This window comes from Oryx dammah, unplaced genomic scaffold (assembly GCF_014754425.2).
Source record: "Oryx dammah isolate SB20612 unplaced genomic scaffold, SCBI_Odam_1.1 HiC_scaffold_19, whole genome shotgun sequence".
Classification (NCBI taxonomy): domain Eukaryota; kingdom Metazoa; phylum Chordata; class Mammalia; order Artiodactyla; family Bovidae; genus Oryx; species Oryx dammah.
The window spans coordinates 42,712,544-42,720,239 of record NW_024070203.1 but is presented as its reverse complement, the minus strand read 5'-3'; positions in this window follow the sequence as shown (position 1 = coordinate 42,720,239).

The window sequence follows — 7,696 nt, the reverse complement described above, 5'->3', positions numbered from 1 at the left end:
TTAGAGTGGGTGCCATTTTCTTCTCCAGGGGATCTTCCTGACCCAGGGACTGAACCCACATCTCCTATGGCTCCTGAATTGGCAGGCAAATTATCACTGAGCCACCTAGGAAGCCCCCTTTCCCTCTTGCTTGCCTCATAATCCCAACTTTGGCACTGTTAAATTGGATGTTTCCTGAGGCTAATTTTTGCTTTCTGTTGTTTTACAGGGAAGGCAGGAGTTACATTTAAAGATGCAGTATTCATTTTTGTGAAGGAGGGTGTGCTTCTGAAGTCTCTGCCGCAAATCCAGGTTTCGTGGAGAGGGGAGGGACTTCCATTCTGGAGCACTTCCATTCCCGCAGCACTGCATGAATTACTTAGGAGTTAGGCCCATTGTTCTTGGGCTTCCCAGGTAGCTCAGTGGTAAAGAACCCCTTTGCCAATGCAGGAGACATAAGAGATGCAGGTTCTGTCCCTGGGTCAGGAAGGGCCCCTGGAAGGTAATGGCAATCCACTCCAGTATTCTTCCCTGGAGAATCCCATGAACAGAGGAGCCTGGAGGGCTACAGTCCATAGGGTCTCAAAGAGTCGGACAGGACTGTAGCGACTGAGCAGGCATGCATACAAGGACCTTAGAAATGTCCTGAGGCTGGAGAAATATTCTCACATCAAGAAGCTAATCCAGTTGTTTATTTTTCTTTCTCTGTGCCCCGCCCCCTGCCAGCACGTAAGGTGTAGGGATTTTATGTGAGGGAGCTCGGTACGCTGACCTGCATCCACACTGTTTGTGCTGTTACCCTGGACACTGGGAGACAACCACTTCTTTCACAACCAACTCACCTGCTGAGCAATGGGCTGGCTGAGGGCCTGACTTGCTCCTCCTTGTTCTGGGAGCCCCAGGCAGTATTTCCTCCCTCTGCCAGTCAGCTGTGGTGCTGGTCAGGATCACTGAAGGAACTTAGAGGGCAGACTTGTGGTCACAGCAGGGGAAGGAGAGGGTGGGAGCAATTGAGAGAGTAGCATTGAAATATATACATTACAATGTGTAACGCAGACAGCTAATGGGAAGCTGCTATCTATATAACACAGGGAGCTCAGCCTGGTGCTCTGTGACAACCTAGAGGAGAGGATGGGGGTGGGCTGGGAGGGAGGTTCAAGAGAGAGGGGACATGTGTATACCTATGGCTGATTCAGAAACCAACACAATGTGCTAAGCTGCTTCAGTCATGTCTGACTCTTTGCAACCCCATGGACTGTAGGCCACCAGGTTCCTCTATCTGTGGGATTCTCCAGGGATTGAACCCGAGTCTCTTAAGTCTCCTGCACTGGCAGGCAGGTTCTTTACCACTAGCACCACCTTTAACTTTCTATTGTGAAGCAATTATCCTGTAATTAAAAATAAATGTAAAAACAAAAGGACCACTGAAGGAATTTCTATCCTTCTCTGGGCCCATAGAATGAAAGACTATCCAACAAAACAGTTAGTTCATTGGAAATGGGGCGATACTGCCTCTGCCCTGAGCCCAGAGGAGCAGGTAGGCATGCTTTTCATGCTGCAGAGGTTGTGCAGGGATATCCCCAGGCTGTGGACACCACCACCAGTCAGGTTGGCACTTTCAAACACCACTTGCCTCTCACAATTTTCTCCATCAGTATTAACCAGTGCCTTGTGGAGAGGCAACCCGGAGTACAAGTACCGTTTCTTCCATAGAGTGATCGGTAAGAGGAGAACTTGTAAGGCATCTTGGCTCCAGGCGGTGGGTGGAAGCAGGGATCTTCTAGGCAATGGAGAACCCCGCAGGTCACAGCTTGGTTCCTATGCCATCTTCTCGGCTGGAACTCCCAAGTGGAGGCCAGAGGGTGTGAGCAGACACAGCGCATCCCCCAGGAGGGAACCCTCCACTCCTGGGGTGGGGTGCAGCTCAGAGCACCTGGAATTTCTAGACGGCTTGTTTTGGGTGGGGCCAGACCCCCCAGACATTTTTACTTTAGTGCCTGTATTAGCAGAAGATCCATGAAGATGCGCCACGGGGGTCTCCAACCAAAGAGCCAGTGTTCTGTCAAGGCTCGTGTTTTGTGTGTGTCTGTTTTCTATTTCATTAAAATTTATTTTTAGCAATCTCAAATTCAGAATTTAAAAAGCACAGTGCAATGAACACTTTTTTTTTCTCCTGAACTATTTAAAAGTTGGTTGCTTATGTATTTTTTTCCCAAAGTAACCTATATCTTACTAATATTTTTTGACTTTGACAACCAATGTAATAAACATTTAACAACAGTATTTCTGTTTTTGATGGTGAGTACCAAAAAAAAGTTTTTATATCATTTTTTCTTGGAAATTTTAATTTCATTTCTTCAATTTTATTGCGATGTAATGGATATAGAACATTGTATTATTTAAGTTGTACAACACGGTGATTTGCTAGATATTATGAAATGATCAAAGTTTAACCTCCATCATCTCACCTGGTTACAATTTTTTTTCCTGTGACGAGAGCTTTGCAGATCTGTTCTCTTACCTATGTACTTTATTCTATGAAAATACCACCTCAATAACAGTGTTGACTTCTGAAAAAGGGACTGAGATTGAAGGGAAGTGGGGGGACAGTTATATTTTTAAAGGAATAGATTTGCTACTGAGTCCAAGCTTATACAGTTCACCACAAGACAGGTCAATAAACTGAAAAGTGAGTTTTGGGGGCAAGGAATAGCTAGTGAATTTATGTAGAATGCCAGCAGACCAAGAAGAAGGTGAGCTTGGGTACAAAAGAACATCTTGCCTAAGTCAGAATTCAGGCTTCTTTTATACTAAAAAGGGAGGGAGTAAAGTCAAATATTTCCTGATTCCGGTCAGCCTCCAGAGAGAATGTGTTAATTTCTTCCTTACTGCAGTCCTTCCCCAAGAAAGCGATGGCACCCCACTCCAGTACTCTTGCCTGGCAAATCCCATGGATGGAGGACCCTGGTAGGCTGCAGTCCATGGGGTCTCGAAGAGTCGGACACGACTGAGCGACTTCACTTTCACTTTCATGCATTGGAGAAGGAAATGGCAACACACTCCAGTGTTCTTGCCTGGAGAATCCCAGGGACTGGGGAGCCTGGTGGGCTGCCGTCAAAGGGGTCACACAGAGTCAGACACGACTGAAGTGACAGCAGCAGCAGCAGTCCTTGCCAGTTGGGCTTGATCAGGATGTTTCCTGTGTGCTAAACAAAGGTATTTTAGCTTAACATTCATTGCCTGGGAGGCAGGGTTCCCAGAGATGCACTATTATGTATAATTTAAGCTTATAGGCAACATCTATTTAGTGATTAACTTGTAATAGACTACAAAGGTTCTTCCCTATTACAATTTCTGTATTGTTTGATGCTTTTTACCATGAGAATAAATGCATGCATTGCTGGTTTATTTTCAAAGTAAATGGAAAGGCAAAAATAATAATAAAAATTTTAAGAGTAAGTTGCTGGCATGATGCCCTCCACATAAAGAGTTCCCCTATAACTCCCTCAACAGAGTCATCTGATCAGGAAACTAACATGGACACATGACTGCCATCTATCTGTTCATTCCACTCAAGTCTCTCCAATTGTCCAAGGAGAATCTTTATCTCAAAGTATCTAGCCCTCCTCCCCACTGGGTTACTGTGTCTCTGCCCTCTTATCCTGCAGGGATGCCTGTGTTGCTTTGCCAGCTCAGATTGCTTTGAGACTAAGGTGGTTAAGAAGAAAAAGGAAGGGAAAGAAAGAAGAAATATATGTGCGTATATATATATATATATATTATATACATATATCTCCTAGGACAGCAAGGAGATCAAACCGTTCAATCCTATCAGAAGGACTGATGCTGAAGCTGAAGATCTAATACTTTGGCCACCTGATGTGAAGGGCCGACTCATTGGAAAAGACCCTGATGCTGGGAAAGAGTGAAGGCAAGAGGAGAAGGGGACAGCAGAGGATGAGATGGTTGGATGGCCTTACCAGCTCAGTGGACATGAGTCTGAGCAAACTCCGAGATCGTGAAGGACAGGGAAGCCTGGCGTGCTGCAGTCCATGGAGTCTCAAAGAGTCAGATATGACCTACCGACTGAACATTTATAGATATATTTATATCTATCTATCTGTACAATTTATTGCTGTTTTTGTACTCCCCCTCCAAAGAGAACTTCAGGATTTAACTGAAATATTTGGTCGCAAAGAGTCAGGCTAAGCGATCAAATAACAACAGAAAGAACTACTCACAGCGTTGTTAAGCCGAGGCACCTTAATCACTGAGCACAGTACTTAGCACATGGTAAACACTGTCTAAGGTTCGCTCTGCTTAGTACAGCTATTATCTTAATGTAAAGAAGTCCACCACACCCCGGCTGGAGGGCCCAGGAAGATGTGTGCGTTTAGCCCATGGCTTCTGGTAGCCCCTTGCACACAGTCCTAGACGTCTGGGGGTGTGTTTTTCCCTTTTCAAAGGCCACCCATGGCTGTCTGTCCCTCCCCTCTCCTGGCTGAAGGAGCAGGGAATAAGCAGTCAGAGCAGCTGGGCATCCCTTCTCCTGCTTCCTCCTCCATCTCCACCTCTCCCCACATCCCAAGGTGGAAGAAAGGAGCAGATGGGGGAAATGAAACAGGAGGTGGCTCGGCGCCTTCACGGCAGCACCCAGCTCCCAGTGGCTGCCAAGGTCCTCGGGGAGACGAGATGACACACAACTTTGGCTTTGTCTTGGTTTCTTTATGTGTGACAATGGGGGCAGGGCCCTGAGGCTGGGACCCCTCCCCTGGAAGGGTGGGTTCTCCAGACGCCAGGGGAAAACTCCATCCCGCTTTCCAGCCGGCTTCTAAACTGGCCACCCGCTCGGTCTACACGGTCTCTGTGGGCTTTTTCACGACAAGTCGAGTCCCCGTGTCTTCTGGGGATGTGGGGTTTGTGTGAGAGGCTGGGGAGCCTGCTTGTCTGATGAGGTCACTGTTCCTTGAGTTATTACCTTGCTGTACTTGGCCTGAGTGAGCGGCAGGAATGCCTTGGAACCGTGTTTGTTTGTGAAACATCGAATCCCTGCCTAGTTACGCCCAAGCCGGCCAGGGGCCAGCTTGCCTCCAGAACCCGATCCTTCATATCTCCTCAGTCTTGAGTTCTAAGGACCCGTGTCTGTTTCCTGCCTTGGAGCAAAAGGGCTGGAGCCCAGAGGAGGCAGGTGGGGCAGGGGTCAGCATGTCTCCTCGGGGCCTGTGGGCTCCTGGGCCCATATGCTTTGTAGGTTCTATCTGAGGGGTCATTTTGTTGGTCGGGAATGTTGGCAGGAGGCCAGGGCAGCATTTGGCAGTGAGTGGGCAGAGCCGTTTGAATTCTCAGTGAAGGCAAAGGAGTGGTCAGTGCCTCCACTTCCTGCCTGGGAGCCACGGCCGTTGGCCGGCACTAGCCTGGCCAGACAAGCGGCCACCTCGGCCTGTAGACACCAGCCCCACCCGACCCAAGGCAGGGTGGGGGTCGGGGAGGAGGGGAGGGAGCAGGTAGCCAGGGGCCCCCGCCAGCCAGAGCCTGCCAGCTGCTGACAGGCCTGGCCCTGGAGTCTGGCTGCAGACTCTGAAAACGCTTCTATTCTGGGCCTCTGACAAGCTCCTCAGCCCTCCCTCCTGTTTTGAGCTTCCTGAGTCACTTCTCCCCACTCCCAGCTCTGCTTCTTTCTCAATGGAGTGGATTATCACCATAACATATGGTAGAAAAGCAGTTCCCAATTCATAAAGTCCTTTTATGCACCAGCTCTCTTCTGAACTTTTATCCGTCTGTGAGGGCCACCGGGCAGGTAATTAAATGCATGTGTCCCAGATGAGGGATAATGGAGGCTCAGAGAAATGTCAGCAGCTTGACCAACCGGGCACACGTAACACAGAGAACATACACATACACGCAGACGCACTGCAAATCAGCATGGGGCCGGCCTGGAATCAGACTTCCTGCCGGCAGCCTGGCACTCATCCCCACCCCTAGGGGACCGTGGCGCACCAGACATGGGCAAGTGGGGCCCTGTGGGACTGTGGTGGCCGCTTCCTTTCCTCTTCATGGGGGACATTTGCTTTTCTGGCATATTGAACTTTGAATCCAAGGGATTTAAAACACTGGTGGTGATAAGCAGAACTCTAGACAAAGTAGAGAAAGTAGCCTGAATTTGCTTCCTCTTTCTGGGCTCCTTTCTTCCGTTCTTTCCTCAGCATCTCACCTTCTCCTTATCTCCTGACCCCCAAGAAACACTCTTTTCTATTCCTTCATTCACATACTCAAGGCGCAAGTGGCTGATACAGTTAAAAGGGTTCTTCCTCCAGACGGTCGCCCACCTGATATAATTGTGGTCTACGCCTCAGCTTATAAGACAGCCACATCCAAATGCATCGTTTCTAGGAAGAAGACACAAGCACATGTTTTTGACATCTGGCATTGCCTGGGTGAAGGACCCAAGAGAGGATCAGGGCCGGCCCTGGTGCTGCGTTGGCCCTGTAGCCCATGCACCCTAGTGTTGGGCGTTACCTCCAGCAGCTGGTCCAGGGGGTGGCCTGCCAGGGTCCCAGGGAGGGGCTGAGCAACCAGGTCTGGGTGGATGGGTGCTTCAGGGAGCTCTGGGCACTGATCTTTACCATGTGTGGGAGCACTGCCACGCTTTCCCACGTGCACCGCCATACTGCTGCATATTGGCTGTGTATTCACGCCCACATTTTGTTGCATCTTTTCCAGGACATTTGGAGGAAGATATCACGTTTTCTCTTTAACTCCTGTGGAAACTGAATCTCCCTGAGGTTCAACAGTTTCTCAAGCTTTCACAGCCAGTGAGCATTTCTGGCATTTGGAGATATCCCAAGCATTGGAGTACCTGAGATGAGAGGCCTTTCCTGGGATAAAGGAGCTTGGAGCCCTGGGTGGACAGAGGACACTGGGAGGGCTCAGGCTTCACTAGAGGTCAAGGAGCAGGGGGAGGGAAATGGGGGAAAGAAAGACAAAGGGGGGTGTGTGTGCATTTATGCAGGTTGGGAAGATGGCCGGGGTAGGGTAGGTGGACACTGAGAAACCGAGAACAAGCTGCTGTCACCAGTTTTACTGTGGCAGGAACTAGACCTGATGGAAACAGCAACCATTCCCATTGTTTGCTTTGCCTCTTGCCCTCTATCTGAACATGGTCGCCCAGAGAATGAGATCCCTTGGAGTGCTGGCTGCAGCCTTTGATTTCAGAAATAGCTGTGTCTTGTTCATCAGGGGCTGCCAGTTCATCCCGAGCTCTGTGATGCCTGTGAGCCAAAGCTGGCTGATATTGAGTGGGGGCTCTCCCTCAAGAACTCTTGGGCCCAGATAGTCAGAGTAAGAAATTCAACCTGCTCTCCTGTAGCTGGAGTCCGAAACATGGGTTAGCACTTGCCCAGAATTCCAGGTAGCCTTTCCTCCTGAGGGCTGGATTGCCACTTGAGGCAGGCAGACAAAACCCTGGCTGTTTGCCTCCAGGGGAGAAGGGAGTTTAGCGTCATGGAAACCTGTATTCCTAGGGGCTGGCCCAGGGCTCTGAGGTTTCCCAGAGAACAGAGGGAAGGCCTTAGGGGTGCAGTGGCCCGAGCCTCCATGCTTGTCTCCATGCAGACCCAAAAAGGGGTTGGACCAGCTGGGCACAGGCCCAGCTGCCCTGTCAGTGATGGAGTCCCACAGCAGTCCTTCTTCAAGTCAGTTCCCCTCCCTCGGCAGCATA